Source organism: Fundulus heteroclitus, unplaced genomic scaffold, assembly GCF_011125445.2.
Source record: "Fundulus heteroclitus isolate FHET01 unplaced genomic scaffold, MU-UCD_Fhet_4.1 scaffold_57, whole genome shotgun sequence".
Classification (NCBI taxonomy): Eukaryota; Metazoa; Chordata; class Actinopteri; order Cyprinodontiformes; family Fundulidae; genus Fundulus; species Fundulus heteroclitus.
Window position 1 is genome coordinate 88,892 of NW_023397000.1, and position 17,533 is coordinate 106,424.

At 39.4% G+C, this 17,533-nt stretch overlaps 3 long non-coding RNA genes across 3 annotated transcripts; all 3 read left to right on the forward strand.

Annotated features, from left to right (window-relative positions):
• The first annotated feature begins 7,547 nt into the window (after window positions 1–7,547).
• LOC118561158 lies at window positions 7,548–7,805 on the forward strand. The gene is made up of 2 exons (XR_004929815.1): window positions 7,548–7,589; window positions 7,701–7,805. It is a non-coding gene; the product is annotated as an uncharacterized LOC118561158 (long non-coding RNA).
• A 396-nt stretch (window positions 7,806–8,201) lies between these two features.
• LOC118561154 lies at window positions 8,202–9,178 on the forward strand. Its single transcript, XR_004929807.1, has 2 exons — window positions 8,202–8,575; window positions 8,900–9,178. It is a non-coding gene; the product is annotated as an uncharacterized LOC118561154 (long non-coding RNA).
• A 6,761-nt stretch (window positions 9,179–15,939) lies between these two features.
• Window positions 15,940–16,492, forward strand: LOC118561145. Its single transcript, XR_004929798.1, has 3 exons — window positions 15,940–15,988; window positions 16,066–16,133; window positions 16,451–16,492. It is a non-coding gene; the product is annotated as an uncharacterized LOC118561145 (long non-coding RNA).
• The last annotated feature ends 1,041 nt before the right edge of the window (window positions 16,493–17,533 follow it).

Genomic DNA, 17,533 nt, shown 5'->3' on the forward strand with positions numbered 1-17,533 from the left:
TTGTGACCTTGGGTACAGTTTCTGTTATGTGTGGAGGACCTTAGATCCTCTTTTTACCAGATCACACAGATAAGTTTGTAAGAATTTTCTAGAGGCACTGCTGTGAATTGAATACAGTTTATTGAATACACAAGGTCCTATGAACAAGATCATCGATTTATTTTATTGTACAAAAATTACCACATTAAGAGTAGGAGTCTATGCTGGCCCTGGAAGCCTTGTAGCTGAGAGACATAGTTAAAACCCAATTAAGTAAATTAGACTGTTTGGGGAGGAATAATAAGGAAAACACAAATACAACTAAATGCACCTTGGTGTCCCCAACAAAAACACACTCGCTCCACAAACCCTAGTGAATACAACAAAGAAAGGAAAAACTCCCCTTCCACTAGTCTCCTCAATCTTGATAAAACCAGCATAGGACCCAGGGACAGCATAGGTTTTCATTTTGTTTAAAACAGGCCAGAGGGCTTAACAATTAAAACTCCCCCATTCCTTTACTAAAACTGGAAATTAAACTGAAACAGTAGCAGGCTAACCTTCTCTAAAGTGACACCAATCAACGGCGCTCTATGCGTCACTCTCTAGAAATGTGTTACCTCTGCGGGAATCATCAGCCTAGGATCTGATCTCCTCTTTCTCATGCTAACAGGCCTGAAGATGGACCCCGTGCCCTCTGCTCCTGCCATCTCTCCCAAACACATATCCTTAGTTTTACTCTGGGTACCCCAAATTCATTTTTTATCCATCCATAAACCTAAAAATGTAAAAACGTAAACTTTTTCTAGTGGAAAAAAATCTGGATTTTGCTTTTTAAATCCAAAAATCTTAAACTTACCTTTTGAGGTAGAAATCTTAAACCCCCACCCATTAAGATAACATAAGAATACTTTATTGTCCAGTGGTTTAAAACACAGTACAAATTTACCTTTGGCCTCTTTACAGACAACCAGCAGATAAAACAACACTAAACACAATCAATAAATAATCACAATACAAAGAATAGATACAATATCTTACAGCAGCAGCAGAGTTCACTTCAAGATACTCTGGTTCAGAGTATTCACTGCAGATGGCACAAACGATTTCTTATACCCTGCTTTTTTAGCCAAGGGATTCCTGAGTTTGTTCTGATCCTGATGGCATCAGAACAAATGCAGGGTTGAGATGGTGGGTGGTGTCATTGTAATTCTGGATAGCTTTTCTAGTTATGGAACGGTTGTATATTTCATGAAGCTCCATTTACTTGACCCCTATTATCTTACTGGCCTGGTTAACTACCTGAGTCAACGTGTTCTTGTATCTAACTGACAGGTTCCCATACTAAGAGATAATATTAAAACTGAGAACACTATCAGAGAGTGACCAGTAGACCATGGCCAGAGTTTGTTTACTGGCATTAAAGCTCTTCAATTGCCTGAGGAGATTGAGTCGCTGTCTTGCTTTTTTGTAGATGTCTGCGTTTCCCTGGAAAGTGAGGTTAGTGTCAATGGTTGTGCAAAGATATTTAAACTCAGTGACCTGCGTGGTGCAGGTCCTTCCTTCTCATGCTAACAGGCCTGAAGATGGACCCCGTACACTCTGCTCCTGCCCTCTCTCCCAAACACATATCCTTAGTTTTACTAACATTAAGGTCAAGGAAGCTATCCTCAAACCAGGTGGTAATTTGGTCAATATGTTAGGAATAAAAGGGACAGCAAGGATCCTACAAGGCAACCAGGGCCATGTTGTTGGCTCCTACAAGGATCCTACAAGGCAACCAGGGCCATGTCGTTGGCTCCTACAAGGATCCTACAAGGCAACCAGGGCCATGTCGTTGGCAACCAGGGCCATGTCGTTGGCATACTTTGCTGTTAAGTTGCAAGTAATTTGTGTACAGGGAGTGTCACATTGACGACCTTTAGCGGTTGGGTTTTTGTTCAGTGAGACAGAGTCTTGAACCAGAGTCAGGTGGAGAACAGCAGCAGTTTATTTTCCACTCAGCATCCACACAACACTGTCTTACACAGCTGACACTGCAGTCTTAAATAGTCCCAGCTGTGACGGACCAAACCATATTAAATTCACAGGGGAATCTCTTAATCAATCTCCACCTATTTACATAAAATACATTTTATTAAATACAATGCTTCTATTTACTTTTTATAAATATTTTTCCATTTTATCATTACACCTTAAATAAAACACCACAAAAAAACCCAACAATTCCCCCCCCCCCCCCCTAGTCTCCTCAATGGCCTCTCCCAAAGCTATATATGGCGTCTGGACCCCCGGGGTAGAATTTGGGCCAGAGTTGCGCCGGGTGAGAGTTGGAGTTGGCGACGAGAGTTGGGTGACGGACTGTGGACGCAATTTTTCGGCGATTTTTGGAAGTGGCGGAAAATATAAGTATTTTTGAGCTTGGTGGTTGGCATAAACTGAAGTGTGACTGGATCGGGATGGCATCTCAGGTAGATGACGATGAGGACATGGATTTTGATAATTGGACTCCAGTAGGTAGAGGAAGAGGAAGAGGAAAAGGATACTTGAGAAAAGATGACAGCAAGGAAATCGGTAATCAGAATGTTAAGAGAAGTTTAGAGGAAGACAGCTCGGAAGAGGAAAATAGAACAGTGAGAAGGAAAATGGAAAAAGAGGAATTTAAAATATTATTGAAATTCAGGAAGGAGGATGAGGAGATGATTTTGAGTCCTGTTGCGGTTTCCAGGGAACTGAAGAAGAAGTTAGGTGAGTTGGAAGTAGTGAAAGTTCTGAGAGATGGAAATATGTTGATTCAGTGTAAAACCGAAGAACAGAAAAATAAAGCGATGCAAATTGATAATGTTTGTAAAAAAGTAGTTTGTGAAAGGAAAATATTTGGGGAAAATAAGGTATGTCGTGGAGTTATCTATGGCATTCCGATTGAAGAGGATCTTGAAAAACTTCAAAAAAGTATCCAGGGAGGTAAAGTTAAAAGATTGAAAAGGCTGTTAAGATCAGTGGATGGTAAAAGGTTCAAAGTTTGTCAGTATTATTGGAGTTTCACGGAGATGTTCTCCCAGATAAAATCAAAATAGGTTTCATGAGTTTTCCAGTTAGGCCGTATGTCCCTCCTCCATTGCGTTGTTTTAAGTGCCAGAGATATGGTCATATAGCATTGGTTTGTAAAGGCAAGGAAAGATGTGCTAAATGTGGAGGAGAACATAAATATGAGGAATGCAAAGGTGATCAGATAAATGTTGTAACTGTGGTGGTCAGCATAATGTTGCATATGGAGGTTGTGAAGCTAGGAAAAGAGCAGCAGAAATACAACAACTTAAAACAGCTAAAAACATTAGCTATGCAGAAGCAGCCAAGAAGGTTCTGGAAGGAAAAAGAACAATTCAAGGAGGTTCACAGATTCAGCAGATTGCAAGATCAGAGCAAAACCAAAGAAATATGTCAGGATTGGATATTACAATGGATAAATTAATTTTATTCATGGCTTATGTTATTAATTGTACTGATCAAGTGAAACAAAAAACAGAAAAAATAAAAATTATAGTGAAAGGGGCAGAAAAATTATTTTCTGCAAAAGATCTTTCTTGGGAGTTGATAAATAAAAAGCTTGAGAATGATGGTAAAACAGGGGGAGGGAGAATATGATTCTCCTTCAGTGGAATGCTAGGAGTTTAATAAGTAATGGTCAAGAGTTTAAAGGTTACATAAATCATTTGGAAAATAAACCGGATATCATTTGTGTGCAAGAAACATGGCTTAAAACAGAATTAGATTTTGTGATAAAGGGATAGGCGAAGGGACAGGGAACAGGGAAGTGGGGGTGGATGTATAATATTTATAAAACAAGGAGTTCAATATAGATTTCTAGGAAAAGGGAAAAAAATTAGAATGGATAGCTATAGAAGTTTGGATTAAAAATGGAAATATTAAAATATTAAATTTTTATAATCCTTGTAAAAAGCTTTGTTTAGAGGAAATGGGTGAACTGATAGAAAATATAAATGGAAAGATCATTTGTTGTGGGGACTTTAATGCTCACAGTACACTTTGGGATAGAAGTAATGATTCTAATGGAGAGGTGATAGAAGAAGTAATGGATATGAAGAACTTGGTTTGTATTAATGATGGGAGTGGTACCAGAATTAATATTAGGAATGGGTCAGAATCAGCAATAGATATTACATTAGTATCTAAAAATATTGCAGGAATCAGTAATTGGAAAGTTTTAAAAGATTCAACCATAGGTAGTGACCATTATCCAATACTAATAAAAGTGGGTTGTGAGACAAGACAAAATTATATTGAAGGTAGAGAAAGATGGGTTTTTGCAAATGCTGATTGGGAAAAATATAAGAGAATTAGTGATGAAGAAATGCAAAAGGTTGATATTAATTTTGATGTAGATAATATAAATGCTTCTGTTTGTGAAGCTATATTAGGTGCAGCTAGACAATCTATACAAAGGAAAAAAGGAAGCGGGAAGAAGAAAATAGTACCGTGGTGGACAAAAGAATGTGACTTTGCTATTAAATCTCGAAATAAAGCGTTTCGAATGTTAAAGAAAAATCAAAATTTTCAGTATTTTATTGAATATAAAAGGTTGCAAGCTCTAGTCAAAAGAACTGTTAAATATGCAAAAAGGGTTTACTGGCAATCGTTTTGTGAGTCGGTTGGTAGAGAAACAAAAATTTCAAATATCTGGGGAATGATAAAAAGAATGAATGGAATTAAGAGAGAATATGGATATCCAGTTCTGAAGGATGGGGATATATGTGCTGTGACAGAGGAGGAGAAAGCAAATATGTTAGTGGAGAAGTTTGCTAAAATTCATAGCTCAAATAATTTAACTGAAAAAGAAATAAAAGCAAGAAAAGGTACAATTAATGAAAACAGGCAATTGTTAATTAAAAATATAAATAGTAATGACTTATTAAATCTTCCATTTTCTTTTGTAGAGCTTAAGAATGCTTTAGGGAAATCAAAAAATTCTTCTCCAGGTAAAGATCAAATTTCATATATAATGATAAATCAGTTAAGTAATTCATCTAAAAGGATTTTATTGGATTTCTATAATAAGATTTGGGAAGTGGGTCATTTACCTAAAGTTTGGAAGGAGGCAATTATTGTTCCTATTTTAAAACCAGGTAAAGAAAGATCAAATCCAGGGAGTTATAGGCCAATTGCATTAACATCGCATTTATGTAAAGTAATGGAAAGAATGATAAATGAACGGATGACTTATTTTGTTGAAAAGATAGGGTATTTATCTAAGTTTCAAAGTGGTTTCAGGAAAGGTAGAAATACAATGGATTCTATTTTGTTATTGGAACATGAAATAAGAAAGGCACAAGTTAATAAAGAGAGTGTGATAGCTGTATTCTTTGACATTGAAAAAGCTTACGACATGATGTGGAAAGAAGGATTTTTGATAAAATTAAAGAAGATGGGAATTGGGGGTTCAATGTTTAATTGGATAAATGATTTTCTCAATAATAGATCAATACAAGTAAGAATAGGAAATCAATTATCAGAAAATCTTTATGTTGAAAATGGTATTCCTCAAGGAAGTATAGTTAGTCCATTATTTTTTTCTATTATGATTAATGATATGTTTGAGGATGTGGAAAATAAAATGGGTGTTTCATTATTTGCTGATGATGGAGCAATTTGGAAGAGGGGTAAAAATATAAGTTTCATCATTAAAAAGTTCAAGAAGCCATTAATAAAATAGAAGATTGGTCTTTTAGATGGGGATTCAAGATTTCTGTAGATAAAACAAAGATTTTGTTTTTTACAAGGAAAAAAGTTTCTGAAGAATTAAAGTTACAAATTTATAAATATGATTTGGAAAGGGTAAAACAATTTAAATTTATGGGTATATGGTTGGATGAAAGGCTTACTTGGAAAGTTCATATTGAGAAGATGATCGATAAATGCAAAAGAGTTATAAATGTTATGAGATGTTTGGTTGGGAATGAATGGGGAGCTGAGAGGAAGGCATTGAAATCAATTTATATAGGATTAATTAGGTCTGTTTTTGATTATGGATGTATAGCTTTTGGTTCAGCATCATTTTCATTACTTAAAAAATTAGATATTGTTCAGTATCAAGCTTTGAGATTATGCACAGGGGCCATAAGAACTACACCAACTTCAGCATTACAAGTAGAAATGGGAGAAATGCCACTAAAGTTGAGGAGATTACAATTACTTTCCACTAACTGGTTTCAGTTAAAAAATCATTGTGAAAATCATCCATGTCAAGAAATTTTAAAACCAAGTTGGGAAAAAGGGAAGAAGAAATTAAATTCTTTTGGGTGGATAGCAGATTCTAATATAATAGATCTTGAATTATCTCAAATAAATGGCAGTAGAACAGTTATTAGATCAATACTTCATCCATCTATCCTACCTGAAATTGATGTAGATTTAAGATTATTGTATAAACGGAAAAATAAACAGGATATTTTAGATTCAAATATGGTTGAGCAATATATAGATAAAGAATATTATGGATATGTAAAAATTTATACAGATGCTTCAAAAGATTCAAATAATAGGAATGGTGTTTCGTTTGTAGTTCCAGAATTTAATTTTAAATCAGGTAAAAGAATTAGTAATGAAGTTTCAGTTTACACAGGAGAAATGTTTGGCATCATGTTAGCATTAGAATGGATTGAAGAAATAAGACCATTAAGAAGTGTAATTTGTTCAGATTCTAGTTCAACATTATATTCATTTAAAAACAATCATTCAGATAGCAGACCGGATTTATTGGTAGAAATTCAGCAACTATTATTCAGAATTCAAGCAATGGGATTAACTGTTTCTTTTATATGGATTCCTTCTCATATAGGAATAAAAGGGAATGAGATGGCAGATAAATATGCAAAAAGAGCAAGTAAATACAGTTTAATTGATATAATAATTCCATTTAGTAAAGGTGAAATAAAATCAGTAATTAAGAAAAGGATTAGAGCAAGGTGGCAGAAACAGTGGGAAGAAGAAAGAACTGGAAGATGGTTTTATAATATTCAAAGAAAAGTAGGATTAATGAGGATGACATCAAGGAATAGAAGGGAAGAAACAGTAATGTCAAGATTACGTTTTGGACATACAGGGTTAAATAGCACATTATTTAAAATGGGGATTCATGATACAGGAAAGTGTGATTTTTGTTTTGTTGAAGAAACAGTGGAGCACGTTATATTATTTTGTAGTAAATATCATATTGAGAGAAATGAATTGGTAAATAGATTACAAAACAGTAAATTAAAGTTAAACATAAAATATCTTTTAGATATGAACACCAAATCAGAGGGTTATTCTTTATTATTAAGATATCTTAAAAAGACTAATTTGATAAAACGGATTTAGTTTATTTATTTATTTATTTATTTATTTTTTATTTTTTTTATTTTTTTTTTTATTTTTTTATTATTTATAGTAGTAGGATATTAGAGTAGGTCATCCCGATTCACACTCCATTTCGGTCGGTGGCGGTAACGCACCAAAAGTTGTTTGCCAACCGCCATAAAACAATAGAAGAAGAAGAAGAAGAAGGGGGTAGAATTTGTCCAAACACCCTGGAGAGGACACAGAAAAGACAGGTGAGTCACTTTACCACAGCACTCCACACTCAACAGAGTATGCACACATTTGCTTAGTTTTTCCTCACCATTAGCTCATTGCTCTGTGGTAATCATTATGCTCCTCCACAGGCACCAGCAACCAACCTCACTCATCAATGAGGAGCAGCTGTGCAGAGCCCAAAACAAAGGCCACATACCAATCGCCAAAATGCTCAATAAATATAATTAAAACTTCTTGTGTGCAAACTTATTGCTGTGCAAATCTCTGCTTAAAGTGCGAATGCTAAATAAAGTGTTTGTTAATACAGTGCAGAAATACCTTTTAAGTGCCATACAGTGCTATATATGTAAAATAGTCCCAGTAATGAAGATCTCTTCATTACAGGGAGAATATGAGGGGTGATAACACACACCCCTATGGAAGGCCGGTGTTCACTAGCCTTGTGAGCCCATCCTGATCTCGCGAGCTTTCAAGGTTTCACTCGCAGATCAGTCTGGCTACTTTCCGTTAAAGAAAATTTGGAGCAGTTAACCAAACAAACGTCCAATCAGCGTTGGCTTTGAGGCGGGTTGAGGTGTGACACAACGAGAAGCGCAACAGTTCAGTCTAAAGAACATTGTAACCCAGGTTTTTGGGGTAATCCAGTTATCTCTAATAGTTAAGGTTATGTCTCCCTTTCAATTTTTCATCCTGTTCACCAATTTTGTACTAAGTGTGAAATCCCGTGAGATTTTGTGGGATTTTAGTTTTAAAAAGTGGGGCGGTGCCCATTGTTTGGTCATGAACAAGGAAATTGTTTGGTCATGAACAAGGAAGTTGTTTGGTCTCATGAACAAGGAAGTTCAGGGCTGGCTGTTGCAGGTGGGCTTTAAATCTGTTTAAATCAGTTATTTGTCATCTTTTGATTATACTATGCTCACTGATATGCCTTGCAGTTTCTAGATGCCTGTACTCTACACTGAATGGGTATTCTTATGGCTTAGAAATGGGAAGCAATGAACTGGTGAGTGTTTGTCTTATTGTTTGGAGCATGCTAATGCAAACATTAGCATGCTGAACTAAAGCTAATCCTATCTTTTGTTGTTGACCTGGTACCATTGAGGTGATATTGTTCAGTATTTGAAAGATGTTTGTATATTGTCTGATGGTGCACTATTTAATGTTTTAGAATCAGATATTTATGCCGAAGAGTACTCTATTTGAATCATGTACATGTAGATTTTTCCTATTGATTCCAATTACTTTAAAAAGGAAATGTTTGGAATATTAATGACTTAATATTTACTATTAAGAGGAAATGAACTTATTGTTGGACCTTTCTATACAGGCCAGGTCCTCATTTGATGGCGAGCTACCCACTAGGCCTTTAGGCCAAGGAACCTGGATAGACTGCTAAATCTCTATCTGTGTGATAGGAGACATTGTTGCCTGCCCCACCCCATCCAAGGGACTCAAGTCAACGTTTAAATCGACTAAGACTAGTACTTTGGACTTTTGGAATGTTACAACTTGGAATGTTACGGCGTGTGCAGGATTTTGGTTTTGACAAAGTTTGTCTGTATATATTGTAAATAGTCTTCGTAGTATAAATCACTTTCTGCACAAACTTACTGTCTCCAGTGTGTTAAATACAACCCTGATCCTCTCTGAGTCAAATCTTTAGGTCTTCTGGTAATTAGCCTTACTGTAAATAATTATTTCCTTATTCTAACATAAATTCAGTATCATAAATGCTACAATATATGGCGAGCTAGCCAGGAGGATCATTTGGTTGTGTTTAATCACTTTTGGTCAGATTATTTGATTCTGATTACATGGATGTGTTTTTGAAGTATGGTATTAAAATACCAAATTCCGTCTTGGTGGAAGGCATATCAGTCAGTCCCAGTAATGATGAGGTTTTTGAGTTTTTAAACCAGTATGGTAAGATCAATAGATCTGAAATCATTTCTGAACCTGATTCTGAATTCGATGAGACACTTGTGGTTGAGTTTTGTTCTGGCACAGCTTTAGAAGCTTTGCGTCCAGTTTTACCACATACCTTGTTATCTAAAGATCAACTTCTTTTTGCATTTTGGATCTACCTACTGTCTGCACTGCGCATGTTGCAAAAAACAAAACTATGACATATCTGTCTGAATTGCAGGAAGTAGCCAAATTAACAGGGATGGACTACAGTGAGGTACTGAAAGCAATGATGACACAGATTGGTCTCTCTATTGCTGCAATCAAACCTGCTGCCCAGGTGAAAGAGCAACCCACAGACGCTGAGGTTCCTACGATCCCACCAGTTCCTGTAGTAAGAAGCCCATCATTTGGCCCCACCCCCAATCACCAGTGGGTCAGTTCCACAAATGCCAGTGCCCAGTCCTGCCAATGATTCGGGACAACCATCGGTCCTACTTCACAATCCGCACCAAGACAATCAACCAACAGCATAGATCTGCATCCACCTGAGGTTCAGCATTATGTTGTGGAACACATTGTTAAAAGTGAGGACAGTTCTATACATCATCAGCGACTCAGAATGTTTTCAGGACGTGTGCCCAGACCCAGCCATGAAGCAGATTTTGAAACATGGAGGTCAGGAGTGGAGTTATTATTAAAAGATCCAGCTGTGTCTGATCTCCAGCGTTCAAGAAGAATACTGGACAGTCTTTTGCCTCCAGCTGCTGATATAATCAAGCACCTCAGTCCTGACACACTGCCTACTGTATATTTGGAGACACTTGACTCTGCATATGCAACAGTGCAGGATGGTGACGAGTTGTTTGCAAAATTTACGGACACCTTTCAAAATGCTGGAGAGAAACCATCAACGTACCTTCAACGACTTCAAGTCACGCTAAATTCTGCTGTGAGAAGAGGAGGTGTGCTAGAAGCAGATGTCAACCGCCACTTATTACAAACAGTTTTTGCCGTGGATGCTGGGATGACAATTTAATAGCAGAGCTCCAATTGAAACAGAAAAAAAATAAAGCCACCTACCTTTGCTGAACTGCTACTTCTTTTACGCACAGAAGAAGACCAGGAAGCTACAAAGGCCCAGCGTATGAAACAGCATCTAGGGTCCATAAAGCAGAAAGCTACCAACTATACACAGTTCACCCATAGTGATGGTGGGGGAAGGGGAAATATGGCTGCCCTGACCAGCATCACAGAGAAACTGGCACAACAGTTAGCTGATGTTCAGCAACAATTAGCGTTGCTGACTGCCACCCAGCCAAATGCTCCTCACCACAAGACTCAAACTTTCAAAATGTACCCTTCCAAGCCTGAGAAATTTTCTGCACAATCGTCCCGCAGAAACACCCAGTCATCCAAACCAGGCTACTGCTTCAGGTGTGGGGAAGATGGTCACATAAGACCACAGTGCCAGAACGAACCGAATCCAACCCTCGTTGCTAAGAAGAAAAAAACAGCATGCACAGAAGCAACAAGCCTCTCTTCAGCAAACCCAGTTAAACTAAGTCCGGTGCCTGTTGTGGGACAAACGGGGGCCAGGGACCCAAACTTGTCCCAGGAATCAAAAGAAAGTCGCTCAGTGTGCACAACAGTTCACAGAAAAGAGAATCTCAGACAGATTGCCAGAGGGGCTAATTGGTTCAAAATGTTGTGCAATCGTGAACATTTCGGGATCCAACTGTAACTGTCTCCTGGACACAGGTTCGCAGGTGACCACCATTCCAGTTCTTTTTATAATAAGAACCTTGCTGACCAACCTGTGAAGCCACTTAACACCTGCTGGAAGTGGAAGGAGCCGCAGGACCAATCTGTGCCTTACTTGGGCTATGTTGAAATTATGTTGACTTTCCCTAAAGATTTCTTAGGAGCTGATTTTGAGGTCTCAACCCTTGCTTTAGTTGTTCCGGATGCCCGCCCAGACAGTACATCACCTGTACTTATTGGCATGAATACATTAGAAATACTGTACAAACAATATATTGGCAGTAAGTTTACCACCTTCCAGCCTGCAGCTCATGGTTATAGAGCAGTGCTGAGACTTCTGGAATTACGTCACAGGAAGTGTCCAGTGGGAAGTACAGAAGTCGTACGACTAATGAGCCACACACCCTTCCTTGTTCCTGCTGGTAAAACCATAGTCTTGGAAGGTTCTGCCAAGATCTGTACCCAGTCTGGAGTTCAATGGGCAGTCATCGAACATCCATCTTTACCTCTGCCTGGGGGACTGTGTGTCCAGAGCTGCCTGATCACTCTTCCTCGCCACTCACCACATAAAGTTCCCGTAGTCCTTAAAAATGAGTCTGGGCAAGACGTTTGGATTCCACCCTTGTCTGTTATTGCTGACATATGTGAAACACCCTACCATTTTGTCACAGCAAGCTGTTGGATCTGCTGCCAAAGCCAACAAGAAAACCACTCTGGAGTTTAATTTCGGTGATTCTCCTATTCCACCTGAATGGAAGGAGCGTATAACAACAAAACTGAACAACATGCCTGAAGTGTTTGCACATCACGATATGGACTTTGGCTGTACAAACAAGGTGAAACATCACATTAAGCTCAATGATGATACGCCATTTAAACATCGAGCAAGACCCATCCATCCGCAAGACCTTGAAGCTGTTCGTCAACACCTGCGGGATCTCCTTGATGCAGGGATTATAAGAGAGTCTGAATCACCATTTTCTTCCCCAATTGTAGTGGTCCGTAAGCAGAATGGCGATGTAAGGTTGTGCATCGACTATCGGAAGTTAAACCTACAAACTATCAAGGATGCATATGCCCTTCCAAACTTGGAAGAGTCATTTTCGGCATTGACTGGATCCAAGTGGTTTACCGTGTTGGATTTGAAGTCTGGTTATTACCAGATAGAGATGAGCGAGGAGGATAAGTCAAAAACTGCATTTGTTACTCCACTTGGCTTTTGGGAGTGGAACCGGATGCCACAGGGGGTGACCAACGCACCAAGCACCTTTCAGAGACTGATGGAGAAGTGTCTGGGAGACTTGCATCTTAATAAAGTACTTGTTTTTATCGACGACCTTATTATCTTCTCTGCCTCTCTTGAGGAACATGAAGAAAGGCTGCTACAAGTACTAAACAGACTGAAAGAGTATTGGCTTTAAAGTTATCACCTGAAAAATGCAAATTCTTCCAGACCAGTGTGAGGTATTTGGGTCATATTGTGTTCTGAAAAGGGTGTAGAAACAGACCCAGAGAAGATCTCCACATTAAAATCCTGGCCAGTTCCCCAAAATCTCAAAGAGTTAAGATCTTTTCTGGGATTTTGCTGGTTACTATAGACGGTTTATTAAGGATTTTGCTAACCTTGTCAAGCCACTCAACCTCCTCACCCGTGGCTATGCACCTGTTCGTAAGTCTACTAAGAGAACTCGTCCCTTTGGACACGTACCGTGATTCCAAACAGGTTTTTTGGTGAAAGATGGACCATTGACTGCCAGATTGCTTTTGAAACAGTAATTGAGAAGTTGACCTCTGCACCTGTACTTGGATTTGCAAATTCTAAACTGCCTTATTATTCTCCACACAGTATGCAAGCACCACAGGGTTGGGAGCTGTGGTTATATCAAGAGCAGGAGGGCAAGCTTCGAGTGATTGCTTATGCAAGTCGTGGCTTATCTCAGAGTGAGTCAAGATACCCAGCTCACAAGCTTGAGTTTCTGGCTTTGAAGTGGAGTGTGACAGAGAAGTTTCATGATTATCTGTATGGTGCCAGCTTCACTGTCATTACAGACAACAACCCACTAACGTATGTCCTAACATCGGCCAAAGCTTGATGCCACCAGTCACCGATGGTTGGCTGCCCTTTCCACATATTCTTTTAAGATGCAGTATCGGTCTGGCAGACAGAATTTAGACGCTGATGCCCTGTCGAGGCGCTCTCATGTGGAAGCTCCAGAAAAGGACTTCTCCCACAAAGAGTGGGAGCTGGTTTTCATCAACTCACAAAGCAATTGTGTGAACCTGGCAATGTAGAGGAAGTTTCCTCTGATGTTGTGGATTGCCATTTGTCCCAAGCTGCCTTGTGAGAGCACACTACCAGTCAGGCCCGTCATATTCCATTACCTTGGTTGAATCCCTATCGGCCAGCATCAAGGTTATTCCAGAGACCTATCACAAGGAGGACTTCTATGGTCTACCAGTAATTCCAGCTCTGTCCCAATATGATTTAAAAGCAGAACAGCAAGCTGACCCCACTATTCGTGAGGTAGTTTATCAACTTGAGACAGGTGAAAAGATTTCTTCCACAGTTCGAGAGGAATTAACAGAATTGCCCCTGCTGCTGCGAGAATGGAATCGGCTGGAGTTGAGAGACAGTGTGTTGTATAGGAGAAGGCAAGAAGAAGACCGGCTCATTTTCCAACTTGTTCTTCCTCCAGATCTGCGCCCCTACAGTTCTCAAAGCTCTTCATCATGACATGGGGCATATGGGTATAGAACGTACCCTAGATCTGGTTCGCCAAAGGTTCTTTTGGCCAAAGATGGCAGTTGATGTGGAACACACCATTAAAACCTGTGACAGGTGTGTAAGGCGTAAGGCATTATCTGAGAAGGCAGCTCCATTGGTGAACATTAAGACCAGTCGTCCCCTTGAACTCCTGTGCATGGACTTCTTATCAATTGAACCAGACAGTGCTAACACCAAAGATATCCTTGTCCTCACTGACCACTTTACGAAATTTTGCTGTGGCTATACCCACTCCCAACCAGAAGGCACAAACTGTTGCCAAGTGTCTCTGGAATGACTTTATGGTTTACTATGGCATTCCAGAGCGCATACATTCTGACCAGGGGCCTCTGACTTTGAGTCAAAATTAATCAAAGAACTTTGCGAGTGTAATGAGTATTAAAAAGACACCGGACGACTCCATATCATCCAAGGGGAAATCCAGTAGAGCGTTTTAATCGAAACCCTTCTTAATATGCTAGGAACACTGGAATCTAAGCAAAAATCTAGGTGGCGCGGAGTACGTGAAACCCTTGTACTGCCTACAATTGTACAAGAAATGAGGTCACAGGGGTTCACACCTTACGAACTTCTATTTGGCCGGTGTCCACGACTCCCTATTGATCTAGCCTTTGGGTTACCGATTAGAGAAACTCCATCGGCCTCCCATTCAGAGTATGTTAGGCACCTTCGGTCTCGGCTTCAGGAGAGTTACAAGTTAGCCACACAAAATGCACTCAAGTCGGGTGAGAAAAACAAAAGGCGCTTTGATAAACGAGTAACACCCTGTACTCTGGAAGTGGGAGATAGAGTGCTTGTCCGTAATGTTCGTCTCCGCGGAAAGCATAAGCTGGAGGATAAGTGGGAGCAGGAGGTGTATGTTGTCATCAAGCGTGCAGGTGATCTCCCTGTCTACACTGTAAACCTGAGACGAGGGATGGCTCAATTCGCACACTCCATCGAGACCTGCTGCTGCCCTGTGGTTTCCTCCCAGCCAGTAAAGTACATGATTCCCCTGTACCTGCTCCTGTCCACAGGCAAAGACTCGGAATCAAACTCAGAACCACTCTGAACCTGTTGCTAGCATTGGAGAAGTGGAGGATTCAGAATTTAGTGATCAGAATATTTTGAAGGATCCCTTCGACCAGAACCTTTAATTGAATCCAGTGATGGGGTGAAGGTTACTGTTTCATTAGGCCCGAATAACCTTGGTCCTACATTACCTCCAGTATCAGAGACCTCTCTCCCAACAATCCCTGTTGTTGAAGAAACCTTACCATTGTCAAATCAAGAGACCTCAACCATGTCAGCTGGCACAACAAAGGATTGGATATAGTGCCAAGGGTAGAGGAAACCCTAGTAATTGTTTACCTGAACCTGTGGAACTGCTTGTGAAGAGGATATACAAGCTGATGGTCTGAAGGTCCATTAGATGATTTGGAAATGAATGGTGACGATCCTGAGCCTGATCAGTCTGGGTCATCATTGGGCCAAGCAAATGATAGCTCTACCACCGTGGCTACAAATGTAGAGGGGGATAAGGGAAGCAATAGATATTCTACCTCGGCAGCGTCACCCTCCAAGTCGATTGCAGTATTCGGTTTTAGGTAAACCCTTAATTCTGTTGTTCAAACCTTATTTCAAGCCTGTCTAATGCTTACACTGAGGCTTAAATTTTGCTCCTGCAGCAGATAGTTAATAGCAACGAGGACGTGCATGAACTAAGGGGGGAGGTGTATGTACCCAGGTTTTTGGGGTAATCCAGTTATCTCTAATAGTTAAGGTTATGTCTCCCTTTCAATTTTTCATCCTGTTCACCAATTTTTGTACTAAGTGTGAAATCCCGTGAGATTTTGTGGGATTTTAGTTTTAAAAAGTGGGGCGCGTGCCCATTGTTTGGTCATGAACAAGGAAATTGTTTGGTCATGAACAAGGAAGTTGTTTGGTCTCATGAACAAGGAAGTTCAGGGCTGGCTGTTGCAGGTGGGCTTTAAATCTGTGTTTAAATCAGTCAATTTGTCATCTTTTGATTATACTATGCTCACTGATATGCCTTGCAGTTTCTAGATGCCTGTACTCTACACTGAATGGGTATTCTTATGGCTTAGAAATGGGAAGCAATGAACTGGTGAGTGTTTGTCTTATTGTTTGAGCATGCTAATGCAAACATTAGCATGCTGAACTAAAGCTAATCCTATCTTTTGTTGTTGACCTGGTACCATTGAGGTGATATTGTTCAGTATTTGAAAGATGTTTGTATATGTCTGATGGTGCACTATTTAATGTTTAGAATCAGATATTAATGCCGAAGAGTAATCTATTTGAACATGTACATGTAGATTTTTTCCTATGATTCCAATTACTTAAAAAAGGAATGTTTGGAATATTAAAGACTTAATATTTACTATAAGAGGAAATGAACTTTGGTTGGACCTTTCTATACAGGCCAGGTCCTCATTTGATGGCGAGCTACCCACTAGGCCTTTAGGCAAGGAACCTGGATAGACTGCTCTAAATTCTATCTGTGTGATAGGAGACATTGTTTGCCTGCCCCACCCCATCCAAGGGACTCAAGTCAACGTTTAAATCGACTAAGACTAGTACTTTGGACTTTTGGAATGTTACAATTGGAATGTTACGGCCGTGTGCCAGGATTTTGGTTTTGACAAAGTTTGTCTGTATATATTGTAAATAGTCTTCGTGTAGTATAAATCACTTTCGGCACAAACTTACGTAACATCCAGTGTGTTAAATACAACCCTGATCCTCTCTGAGTCAAATCTTTAAGGTCTTCTGGTAATTAGCCTACTGTAAATTAATTAGTTCCTTATTCTAACATAAATTCAGTATCTAAATGCTACACATGGCGGCTTAAGCCGATGAAACTAGCGTTTAGCGTGGCTATCCAGCAAGTTTTATCGGAATTACAGAGTATTTCTTCACTGAAAGAAGAGCAAAACACTGCTCTGGAGGCTTTTCTCAGAGGAAAAGATTGTTTTGATCTTCCTCCCGACTGGTTTCGGCAAGAGCTTGCGGTTGTTTTTTTGTTTCGTTGTCGCTGTTAGTACGTCATATGCTTCGTGATCTGATTGGTTTATTGGCCCATCTATCACCAACATAGGCCAATCATCTAACCAGTATTTTCGCCCCTTCCCAAATTACTTCAACGCAAGTTGCAAGATGGATTTCCGGAGGAAATCCATCTTGCGGAGTCAGGTTAGGTGTTCACGACAAGACAGTCAGAAAGAGATTTAATAACACACACCATGTTGGGGTCTCTTTCTCAAAATCTCCCTAAACCACAAAATGAGGTGGTAGCTACAGACTTTCAGGTCACATAAGCGTTTCAGAACCAGATCGGGCTGGACAGTATTGAACACGGAGGAGAAGTCCATAAAAAGTACACAAACATAAGTTTTAGTTGCCGTATTTAAGTGATAGAATATTTTATCCAAAAGAGTAAGAGTGGACTCATTCATACCTCGTCTATATGCAAATTGCATGGGGTCCATGAGCTTTGCTGTTTGC